The sequence below is a fragment of the Diabrotica virgifera genome, chromosome 3 (assembly GCF_917563875.1).
Source record: "Diabrotica virgifera virgifera chromosome 3, PGI_DIABVI_V3a".
NCBI classification, from domain to species: domain Eukaryota; kingdom Metazoa; phylum Arthropoda; class Insecta; order Coleoptera; family Chrysomelidae; genus Diabrotica; species Diabrotica virgifera.
In genome coordinates, this window is record NC_065445.1 from 185,299,238 (window position 1) to 185,311,498 (window position 12,261).

Sequence of the window (12,261 nt, forward strand, 5' to 3'; positions counted from 1 at the left end):
CCACATCCAAAAAGAAGTGCTATACCTATATTATTTAGGCGTTGCGTACGTTCTATGCTATTTATGTATACATACACATAATATTTATTATGTACGTACGAAATTAATTTCGGCAAAGTGATAACGGTCGCAAACTCAATATTTTTTCCTATTTAAAAAGTGCACAACGTCCCTACAGAAGCTTTCACTTTAAAAATTTATTTCGTCAAACAATGACGGTCACCAATTTAATACTTTTTCCCATCTAAAAAGTGCACAACGTCCCTAAGAAGATTTCATTTGAAAAATTTATTTCGCTGAAGCGATGACGGTCGCTAATACAACACTTATTCCCCATCTAAAAAGTGTATAACGTCCCTAAAAAGTTTTCGCTTCAAAAATGTATTTCATCGAAGCAATGACGGTCACGATAACGGTCGATAATTCAATACTTTTTCTCCATCTAAAAAGGGCACAGCGTACCTAAAGAAGTTTTCGCTTCAAAAATTTATTTCGTCGAAGCAACAACGGTCGCTAATTCAATACCTCTTTCCCATCCAAAAAGTGCACAACGTCCCTAAGGAAGTTTTCATTTGAAAAATTTATTTCGCCGAACCGATGACGGTCGCTAATCCAACATTTTTTCTCCATCTAAAAATGTATAACGTCTCTTAAAAGGTTTCGCTTCAAACATTTATTTCGTCGAAGCAATGACGGTCGATAATTCAATATTTTCTCCATCGAATAAGGGCACAACGTCCTTAAACAAGATTTCACTTCAAAAATTTATTTCGTCGAAGCAATGACGGTCGCTAATTTAGTACTTTTTTCCCATTGAAAAAGTGCAAAACGTCCCTAAAGAAGTTTTCACTTCAAAAATATATTTCGCCAAAGCGATGACGGTCGCTAATTCAACACTTTTTCCCCATCTAAAAACTGCACAACGTCCCTGAAGAACTTTTCACTTAAAAAATTTATTTCGCTGAAGTGATGACGGTCGCTAATTCAATACTTTTTCCCCATCTAAAAAGTTCACAACGTCGTTAAAGAAGTCTTCACTTCAAAAATGTATTTCGTCGAAGCAATGACGGTCGCGATGACGGTCGCTAATTCAATAATTTTTCCCCAACTAAAAAGACCAAAACGTCCCTAAAGAAGTTTTCAATTCACAACATTATTTCGTCGAAGCAATTACGGTCGCGATGACGGTCGCTAGTTCAATATTTTTGCCTATCTAAAAAGTGCACAACGTCGCTAAAGAAGTTTTCACTTCAAAAATTTATTTCGCAGAAGCAATTCTTCTTCTTCTTCTTGTGCCACTCCTATCGGAGATTGGAAATCATCAAGGCTACCCTGACTTTGTTTACAGCTGACCTAAAAAGTTCATTAGTGGTGCAGCCAAACCACTCTCTCAAATTCCGCATCCACGACATTCTTCTACGGCCTGGATTTCGTTTTCCTTCTATTTTTCCTTGCATTATATTTTGAAGTAATGCGTATTTATGACCTCTCATCAGGTGACCCAAATACTCGAGTTTTCTTCGTTTTATCGTTAATAAAATTTCTGGGTCTCTTCCTATCCTCCGTATTACTTCAAGATTTGTGATTCTTTCAACCCAACTTATCTTCAGCATTCGACGGTAGCACCACATCTCGAAACTTTCAATATTTTTTATGTTGTTCTGTTTGAGAGTCCAGGCCTCTACACCGTATAATAGCGTGTTAAATACGTAGCCACTTAGCATTCTTAATCGTAGAGGGATGCTTATATCTCTGTTGCAGAAGAATTTTCTCATCTTTATGAAGGTGGCCCTGGCAATTTCGATACGTCTTTTTATTTCATTGTTTTGGTCTCCAGTTTCGTTTATTAAAGTTCCCAAGTATTTATAACTTGATACTTTTTCAATTTGAATGCCGTTTATACTAATATGTGCTGGTTGTGTCATGATTTTACTGAAGACCATATACTTGGTTTTTTTGATATTAATGTTTATGCCATAATTGTTGCAAGCAATATTTATGTTTGTAAGTAATCGTTGTAATTCTTCTACTGTTCTTGCAACTAGTACAGTGTCGTCTGCGTATCGAATATTATTTACAACCTCTCCATTGATTACGATTCCTTCATTTGCTTGCAAAAGGGCTTCCTGACAGATGCTTTCACTATATACAATTAATATCAGTGGTGACAAAATGCATCCCTGTCTTACTCCTCTACGTATTTCTATTGCTTTTGATATCTCGTTTTCTATTTTGATGTTAGCTTTCTGATTCCAATATAAGTTGAAAATTATTCGCAGATCGTTATTATCTATGTCTTTTCTTTCAAGAATGTCTCTTAGCCTATCGTGGCGTACTCTGTCAAACGCTTTTTCAAAATCGATAAAACATGCATGTACTTCTTGATTAACGTCTAGGCATCTTTATGTAAGAACATTCAAACCGAAGAGAGCTTCTCGAGTACCTAGTCCTTTTCTGAACCCCATCTGTGTATTACTAATATCTGACTCCAACTTTTGATAAACTCGGTTGTGGATGATTTTTAGAAATATCTTTAGTAGATGGCTCATTAAAGATATTGTTCGATGTTCTGAACATTCTTTTGCATTGGATTTCTTTGGCAGTGTAACGAATGTAGACAGCAGCCACTCTTGAGGTATAATACCAGTATTGTATACTGTGTTAAATAAGTGCAATATTATACCTATTGATTCATCATTCAAGAGCTTTAGTAATTCAGTAGGAACCTCATCGGGTCCATTTGCCTTTCCAGTTTTGGAATTTCTAAGTGCCATTTCTACTTCACATTTTAGGATTTCAGGTCCCGTTTCACCATTTACCTTGTCAATGTTATTTCTGTTGTCCTCAAACAATTCTCTTATGTATTCACTCCATCTATTAATTTTTTCTGTTAAATCTACAATAATATTTCCGTCTTTGTCCTTAAGCAAACTTATTTGATGTCTTCTTTGGGTTCCTGTAAGTTCTTTTACTTTTTTATGTATATTGAATGTGTCATACTTTCTTTCATAGTCTTCCATTTCTACACATTGTTCTGTAATCCATGATTCTTTGGCCTTCTTTATTATTTGCTTTATGTTCTTATCAACCTCTCTGTATTTTTCTGAATTATTCTTCAATTTGCGTCTTTCATCCATTAGTTCTAGTATGTCTGGTGTCATCCACACCTTATGTTTCTTTGGAGATTTGGTTAGGTGTTTCTTTCCCGTAGTTCTTATTATAGAGTTTGTATACTTCAGTTTTTCATCTATGTTGTCTGTTCTGCGGATTTGGTTTTCTGCTACACTGAGGCCGGTGTTGATTTCTTCGCGCACTGTTTGTCGTCGGTGTTCACTTTTAAGCTGACTTAAGTCTAACGTTGGGATGATGGTTTTTCTCATTTTCTTTGGTCTAGCTTCTAACACAGATACTACTGGATTATGATCCCCGAACCGATATCAGTTCCAGGGTAAGTTTTAGTAGATTTCACGGCATTATGTATCTTTTTGCAGAAGCAATGGCGGTCGCTAATTCAACACTTTTTCCCCATCTAAAAAATGCACAACGTCCCTAAAAAAGTTTTCACTTCAAAAATTTATTTCGCCAAGGCGATGACGGTCGCTAATTCAATACTTTTCCCCATCTAAAAAGTGCACAACGTCCCTAAAGAAGTTTTTATTTCAATAATATTAGTATTATTATAAGTAAATTATAATAATACAAGTACAAAATTTATTTCGTCGAAGCGATGGCGGCCGCGATGACGGTCGTGAAATCAATCTTTTTTCCGCATCTCAAAATAGATTTTACATTTATTTTAAATTTAAATACTTTTATACAATTTATGTATATATACTCATAATATAGATACGTACAAAATTTATTTCGCCGAAGAGATGACGGTCGCGAAATAAATCATTTTTCCCCATCCTAAAATAGGTTTTACATTTATTTTAAATTTAAGTACTTCTATACAATTTATATATATATATATATATATATATATATATATATATATATATATACATAATATAAATATCTATATAATATGTACAAAATTTATTTCGCAGACACGATGACGGTCGCGATGATGGTCGCGAAATCAATCCTTTTTTCACATCTCAAAATAGGTCTTACATTTATTTTAAATTTAAATGCCTGTACACAATTTATATATACGTACACATAATATATAGCATAAGCGATGACGGTCGCAATGACGGTCGCGATGACGGTCGCGATGACGGTCGCAGTGACGGTCGCCAATTCAATGCATTTTCCCCTATCCAAAAATCGCACAACGTCCCTAAAGATGCAGGTCGCGATGACGGTCGCGAATTCAATGCTTTTTCCCCTATCCAAAAATCGCATAACGTCCCTAAAGAAGTTTTCACTTCAAAAAAATTATAGAATAATGTTGGAAGTTGAATTTCGGTAAGTACTTCGTTATTTTAAAAATGAAGTTCTATGAAGTATTATTTTAAAAATCGTCATATTTTGTTTATTTTTCAGTTTTAAATTGTCTATAACTCGAAAACGATCAACTTAAGTGAAAAATTACAAAAGACCTGTACCTACGGGTCGATTTTTTTTATTTATAAAAAAAGTAGTTTTTTATTATTATTAATTAATTATAGTCAGAACAAAATTGGATCGGGCGCCCTTTTCTTTGCAATTGTTAACGTACCAAATTGCATATTATCCAATAATTTTTATCCATTAAACAGCTCGGTCCCGATCGGCCTTATATCGTATCTTAGACTATAGGATCTTTATCAATTCAGGTCATACGTAGATTGTGATTGACTGATATGATCAGTACAAATATTATTTTAATGTTTGGTCCATAATTTTTGGAATCAAATGCACCGATATTTTTATTCAAAACAGCTGAGATCTTTTTAACTAATCCAAAATAACAGAAATTTTGTGTTTCTATACAATGTAAAGACAATTAAAAGTACTAACTTTATCAAAAAATAATTAATATGTAGTTTATTTTACGACAAATATTAGAATATTTGACAATGTTGAGTGCTAATTGCACAAAGACTAAAAATAGTATTGTTAATCTTTTGTCTAGTCCGATCTACGTAATTCGATGATAATATGCATACGAATATGTATTCTAAGATTATAATAAAACATGTGTTATAAAGGATTTGGTTTACAATGTTTCCATAAAACTGAACCCCTGGAGTCTCATACATAATTAAGTGACTTGCAAATTGCTGTAGATATACAAATCAACTAAAGTGGTGACAATTTTAACTTTATAAGTTTAAAGAACGAAATAACTAACTTTTTAAAATGCAATTTTACTATAAAATTCAGAATTCTCTGTATAAAGAGTATAAAAATGGAGTGTGTGTGGGTGGAGAGAAATGATGGTGGTGGATTATGTTTAAATTTTTATCTTAGAATCGTTTATAAACTTGATTAAGATATAAAAATAGCAATAGCATGCTATGGCAATGAAGCAAAAACAAACTCAACACATTCAACAGGAAAGTATTGAGGAGGATACTAGGACCTGTGATTGAAAACGGAATCTTCAGAAGTGGATCCAGCAACGAGGTTTATCAACTTTATAAGGAAACACCCCTGTCAGACTTCATTAGAATACAAAAATTGCAATGGGTCGGACATGGAAAGCGCTGGGAAGACACAGTAAACAGCGACGCACAGGCCCTTTTATGAGTCCGTGGATGGAGAATGGAGAAGAGCAGCCAAAGACAAACAAGGGTGGAGGTGGAGGTAAAAAATAAAGGAGGCCAAGGCTCAATTTGGGCTGTAGAAGAAGATATAAAAATGGAGATATTTTAAGATTTAATTCCGTTTATATTCGAGTATTTTTTAAGAGTTAATACAATTTATTATTTTTATTGGGAATAATCCCAAAATTTTAACTTTTCTCTTCTTCTTTAAGTGCCATATCCTAATACCAAGAGGTTGAATATCATCATCACTGTCTTTACTATATCTACCTCTGTTCTGACTAAAGGGTTCTATTAAACTGAATTTAAAACAGTCTCTTAAAATTTTCAACCAAGACTTCTTTCTGTACTCCTTCCTTCTCTTGTCTTTCCCTGTAAGTATCATCAGTCTTAGTATTTCATATCGTTCCCAGATATTACAACTTTCTTATTTTTATTGTAACCGAAAGGTACGTATGGGGATGATGGATCATCTCAGAACCCAAATGAAACATAAGCTGTCCTGATAGAATGAGGGTGGAGCGGAAAAGAGGCAGGCCCAGAGCACTATAATTTAATGACCAGGTGGAAGACGACTTACGAGGAGTACGAAATTGGAAAACAAAGACGACGGATAGAAAGGAATGGAAGCCAATTATAGAACAGGCCATGACCCACCATGGGTTGTAGATCCAATGATAATGACTAGGCAGAATTATTACTTATGATTTGTAAATGCCTGGCGGGAAACAACCTCGAAAAAATTGTTGTTTTTCCGATTCAAGTAGACAACCAACTCACAATTTTTGGCATAGACCGTTTTGGCCCCATAAACGATATTCAATATCTTTAACCTAAATTTATGATTTTATCATTTCAAAGAAACAAATTATTTCTAATCAATTTTTGTTTTTTTGTGTGTATTAAGATGTTTAGGACAGGAAAGATAAAATACGATAGTTAAATCAATTAAAATATCATCTTTGTTCCATTATTTGGATAATGTAATTATCTGAAAGTCAAAATGTTCTATTAATGTGTTAATGTGATGATTGAAAAGTAGAAAACTAAAATACTTTAGATAAATATTTTACGACCAAGTTTATGAAAAATTAAAACTTATTTAAGCAAATAGGTCGGTGTTAAAGACCTAGAATGTACACATTCAGACAATCTTTGTTATCAGTATTAAAAAATGTATTTAGTAAGTACTAATATATGTATCTCCAGTACTATTTAAAATTTACTTGGAAAAAACAAGGTACACATTTATATAAGGTACATTATAGAGGACGCTACAAAACAATGCAAAAAAAATTAGGATCCAAGTATTACTTCCAGAAATCCGAATACCTCACAACAAGTGAAGACGAGATAAAGGATTGACGTTTGAACCACAACATATTATAAAAATAAAAGGCAAAGTTAAATACAAGTACCTGGGTTTCATAATGAGGAAAAAAACTTCAATAGAAGATTACATTAAACAAATGACTAGAATAATTAGATAAAAAAAATTTTTCCATTTATAGGGATAGACGCATGAGAACGAAAACAAAAAGAGAAAATAAAATATTGGAGAACATGTTGCAGAATAGAAAAATAGGTAACAGTAATAAAATAGTTCCAACAAAAATGTAATGAGTTCGAATATTATATATGTCGAGTAACAGGAACAATAGAGTAGGGAATGACGAAAATGAGAAAGAACATTTCTATAAAATTCAAGAATAATAAATAAAATGGCAAATATTGAAGCGTTATGAATATTCAAGAAGAGCCACTGACAACACATGGATAAAACATAACAGAATGAAGTTCCATAGGAGAAACAGAGGTAGGCCTGAAAGATCTTGAAAAACAAGAACTTTACCCGTGCGTCATCATTTAAAGCTTACGAAATAAGTAGATGATAAGTCGGAAATTGAAATTTACTAAACGCATCAGCAAGTGACAGTAAGTGACTTGCTGTTGAGTTTGGTAAATTTGAATTTCCGACTTATTATCGATTTATTTCGTATGCTTTAAATGATGACGCACGGGTAAGCAGTGGCGGCTCGTGACCTCAGTATGCGGGTAGGCTACACATATACTTCGGGTAGGCGACAAAAAATATCCTACAGTTTGTAATACATTTTGAGCCGTCTTGCAATACTAAATGTAATCTATGAGCGCAACAATGTGTAAAAATTGCTTTTGGAGCATCTACTTTAATTTTTGATTGTAATCCGTTTAAAGAGCCAGCCATTACACTTGCACCATCGTAAAATTGAGCAATTAATTTATTTTTGTAATCATATGGCTCAAGTACGTTTGAAATTAAACTATATAGAGCGTCTGCAGATCTGTTATCGCTAACATCAAAAAACCCTAAAAATCTTTCTGTTACCTGACCAACTTTGTTAACAAAACGGATTGTTAAAGTACACTGTGATTTTTCGGTTATATCAGTAGTATCGTCAGCTAGTATAGAAAAAAATTGACTTTCATTAATTTCTGTTGAAATTTCATTTTTTACGTAATCGGCAAGACAATCTATTAAATTATTTTGTATTGTTTTTGACAAACCCGTGAACACCCCTTCTATTTTTTAACATGATCCTGGATTTCCTGATCGCGTTTAACTACTAAATTAAAAATTTCTTTAAAATTACCCATGTTTGAAGAATTATGGCTTTCATCACGACCGCGAAATGTAAGTTCTTGTTTTGCTAAAAGAATTGTAACATCAATTTCTTTAACTTCTTCAATCTTTTTCAACTTCTTCAATATATATCTTATTAGATATAGAAATATGTCCAGCGAAAGCACTGTCAGTAGTTTGTTTATTTTTTTCTAACCGTTTTAAATCTAAGCAATTGTTTAAATGTTCTTTCGAAGATTCATGTTTTTTTACACTAGCTGATAAATTTTTCAAATCTGAATATCCCTGACTCACCCAAACATTTTGCTTCAAATTTGAGAGCAACAGACAAGGCCAACAGAAAAGTGAATTTTTAAAATAACTTCTGCTTAGCCATTTATGATTTTCATACCATATTGTTTTAAACGATCTCGAAAATGGTTGATTGTCTTTTGTCTTATCTGTGGATAAAATTGTTAAATTTTGTAAAGGCCGGCCCATTGAAATAATTACTAATCTTTCTTGATTTTTGCGCCTTGAAAAAGGCGTCTCGATCAAACTGCATATTACATCGTTTAAAATATTCATATTCGATGACTAAAGTTTTTCCACCAATAAAACTAACACACCTACGTTTCAACAACGTCAAATATTACTTTTATGTATCAAATAATAATTTACTATTCGAATAAATTGATAAGTTAACAATTAACCTCGCTTTAAATTTTTAATTATCTATATAATCTAATAACACATTATTCAGTTTTCATAAACAAATTTAAATTGTCCTACCTAGTTTTATTCAATACTTAACCTACTAATAACAGCCAAAATCAAAAAACAATTATTTTAAAACAGTTTCACAAGAGACAAGAGAAGCAACTGATAAAATTTTGTAGGTCGGGCTATAAGACTCTGTGCCTATCTGCCCGTTCAAAATCGTAGAATACGGTCGCTACGAGCAGACCTGCAGCAGGTCTGCTCGCGTAAACAGAGAGAGATCGCACGTCAATTCGGTGTTGGCGTCGTTCTATTTCAGGCTACGTTCCCGAGTGCCTGACCAAGGAGAATATAGAATCTATACAGTACTACTGATACTACAAGGAGCGTACAATAATTATAACTACCGAGAAAATTTTTTGGATATTTTTAAAAATAATTTGGATAATTTTTGCTATTTTATTGTAGATATTGTGTCAAAATTTATAAATTACAATTTTGAAATAAGTAATTTATATTAATAATTTATATTATTGTACTACATTTGAAGAGGGTAGGCGGCGTCTACCTTGCCTACCCCGACGGGCCGCCCCTGGGGTAAAGATTCGCGGACTCAACTGTAACAGAGGTACATGGAAGAAACACAAATTTCGGTTAATATGTAACCGAATATATAATTACTATTAGTATAAATTTGATCCTTAATTTATTTAAATAGTTATAAAAAGCTTGAAAATTCGCAAAAATTATAGGTATTGTTTATAAATAAACACCATGAAATATTTTTTATTTTGGAGAACTTGCGTTTAGTTACCAGAATAAACAAAAAAAATTGTTGAACAAAATATTTAACAGTTTATGATATTTAATCTGTTTATTAAATTTAACCATTTTATTCAATTGCAAAGACGCAGTTTTTAAATATACACTTTTATATGGTTTCATTTTTTATGTATATTTTCGATAAGTGCAGTGAGAGATCAAAATTTCAATTAAAGTCCCTTCTAACTTGTAGTTTGAAAATTGTTGTAATCTATTTGTAACTGGTTTTTTTAATAACATGTTCTTGACTTTTCACATATAAAAAGGAAGCATTTCTTGCCCTGACAGCTTTTTTAATTTTAAAAATTCATAATTTGTTTATTTATTAATATTAACCCTTAAACGTGCGTAAGTAGGCACATCTGTCAACCCTACTACTTAAAAATTCCATTCATAGATATAGTAAAAGTCGGAAAATTTTTTTAAAAAATTAGTATTTTCGTGGCGACCAATGAACAAGTTTTTGTCTGGTGGAGTAGAGGAAGTAATTTGAAATATCTCCGTTTATAAAGGCCAAATTTCAATTTTTCAAAACAATGTTTTTTTTTTAATTTAGGGTCACATACCTATGCAAATATTATTATCTACATGACCCTATTTGCAATATGTACATATTTATTAATTTTTTATACACATTTTTGTTCCAAAAATAAAGCTTATAAAATTAAAAAAATATATTATATTATTATGTTTTTTAACAAAGTTTTTATGTTTCTTTAACATATTTTTAGTGTTAATTCAGTACTACTTTTATTTTGTACCAATTAATTTTATTTATCACAATATTTGAAAAGCCGAATTTTCGACAAAAAAATATTTATAAGAAAATAATAAGTTTTTATTGCAAATAATGTCTTACAAATGTTATTATTTCTATATGATGCTCCAAATAAAAAAAAAATGAATTTGGTCCATTTTTAAGAGAGAAATTGCAAACTACTTAATCAACTACTTTTCAGGCAAAAAATTTTCATTTAAGTTGGCTACAAAAATCCTCATTTTTCAAACTATTCCACAATTTTTACTAGGTATATGTATACTTAATGTGTGGAAAGTTGTCAGAAATACGAATATCGAAACATCATTTCAAAATTTTTTATCCCTGCGATATTATTAAAAAAGAAGTTATAAACACATAAAAACAATTTTTAAACGCAATTTTGGAGGGGTTTTTACTATAATTCTGATTTCTCACTGAATTTACCGAAAATATATAAACGAAAAAAATGAGATCTTATAAAAGTGTACCTATACTCTATCAGCAACAAACGCGTTTTTGCAATTTACAATTTTGCACAAAAATAGTAAGTTAATAAACAAATTAATTATCTCATAAACTATTCTTCAATCAATTTTTTTGCTTTATAATGGCAACATAACGCAACTTCTCCTGCAAAATAAAATACATATTATTTAATTGTGCTTATTTATAATGCAAAGATTCAATTATAATTATTTAAATAAATTAGGGGTCAAATGTAATTTACGTTCATTTAAGTATACTGTCATTTAAATCTTAAGCTTTTGTCTTCAGCATTGTAGAAAACATTTTTAAAAACCTTCATAAAAACATAAATTACCGCAGCAGTGAAAAATGTCAATTGTGTGCAAAAATGACCCAAATATTTGTTCTATTTGACTAGACTATAAAACAATAATCATTTATAGTTTAGCACGTGTGTATATTTAAAAACATCTTACCTTATAGCAAAAAAAATGTCCAAAAATTTCTAATTTCCACTTCTAACTAATCACACTTCCGATAAAACAACTTTTTACACTTTCTTTTTGTTTCCGCGTCGGTTTATAAACAATCGTCCACGGTAAGTATAAACAATGAAACTGATTGAGTAGAAGTAGTGTAGTAGTAATATAGTAATTTCGCGGGCTAACGATAATAATTCGCAAGACCGCCAGATCTGAATTGGGCGCCGTGTTCCCACCTACCAAAAATGAAGCTGCAACGCGGGTACTTATACTGGCTCACTGCACTACCAAAGGAGTCGATTAGACTGATAAAGGTTCGGATCAGACACTTTCTTAAATAATTATTTTTCTGCAATTACGGATTTGTCAATCGCGTGTAATGATGGTTTTTACGTCTAGCGCTCGCAAGAGAGATAAAATAGTTGTATATTCAATCAATAGTTGTTTACAAACGATATACCTATCGTATGAATTATGAATGATATATATTTATGTATTATTCTGATTTTAAAATTTATTAGAAAATTAATAATATTAATAAAATTATAAATACAATTATTCCTATTTTAATTTTCATATAATTCCTATTTTAATTTCAATATAATTAAAAATAAATAAACATTTTGAATTTTTTAAATACGATACCTGGACAAATTTCGCCAAATTATTAATTTGATTTTTATTACATGTATATTACAACAAGCTAATTTTTCG

The 12,261-nt window shown here is 31.4% G+C and overlaps 1 protein-coding gene across 2 annotated transcripts in view; it reads right to left on the reverse strand.

The window, feature by feature from the left end:
- Nucleotides 1-11,860, reverse strand: part of LOC114328095 (proton-coupled amino acid transporter-like protein pathetic) — a 148,735-nt gene extending 136,875 nt beyond the window's left edge. The window contains exon 1 of one of the 2 annotated variants that reach the window (XM_050645741.1): nucleotides 11,542-11,860. The gene's annotated coding sequence lies outside the window, so the exon portion shown is untranslated. The remainder of the gene's footprint in view (nucleotides 1-11,541) is intronic. The other variant, XM_028276859.2, reaches the window with a different exon arrangement.
- Between the last annotated feature and the right edge of the window lie 401 nt (nucleotides 11,861-12,261).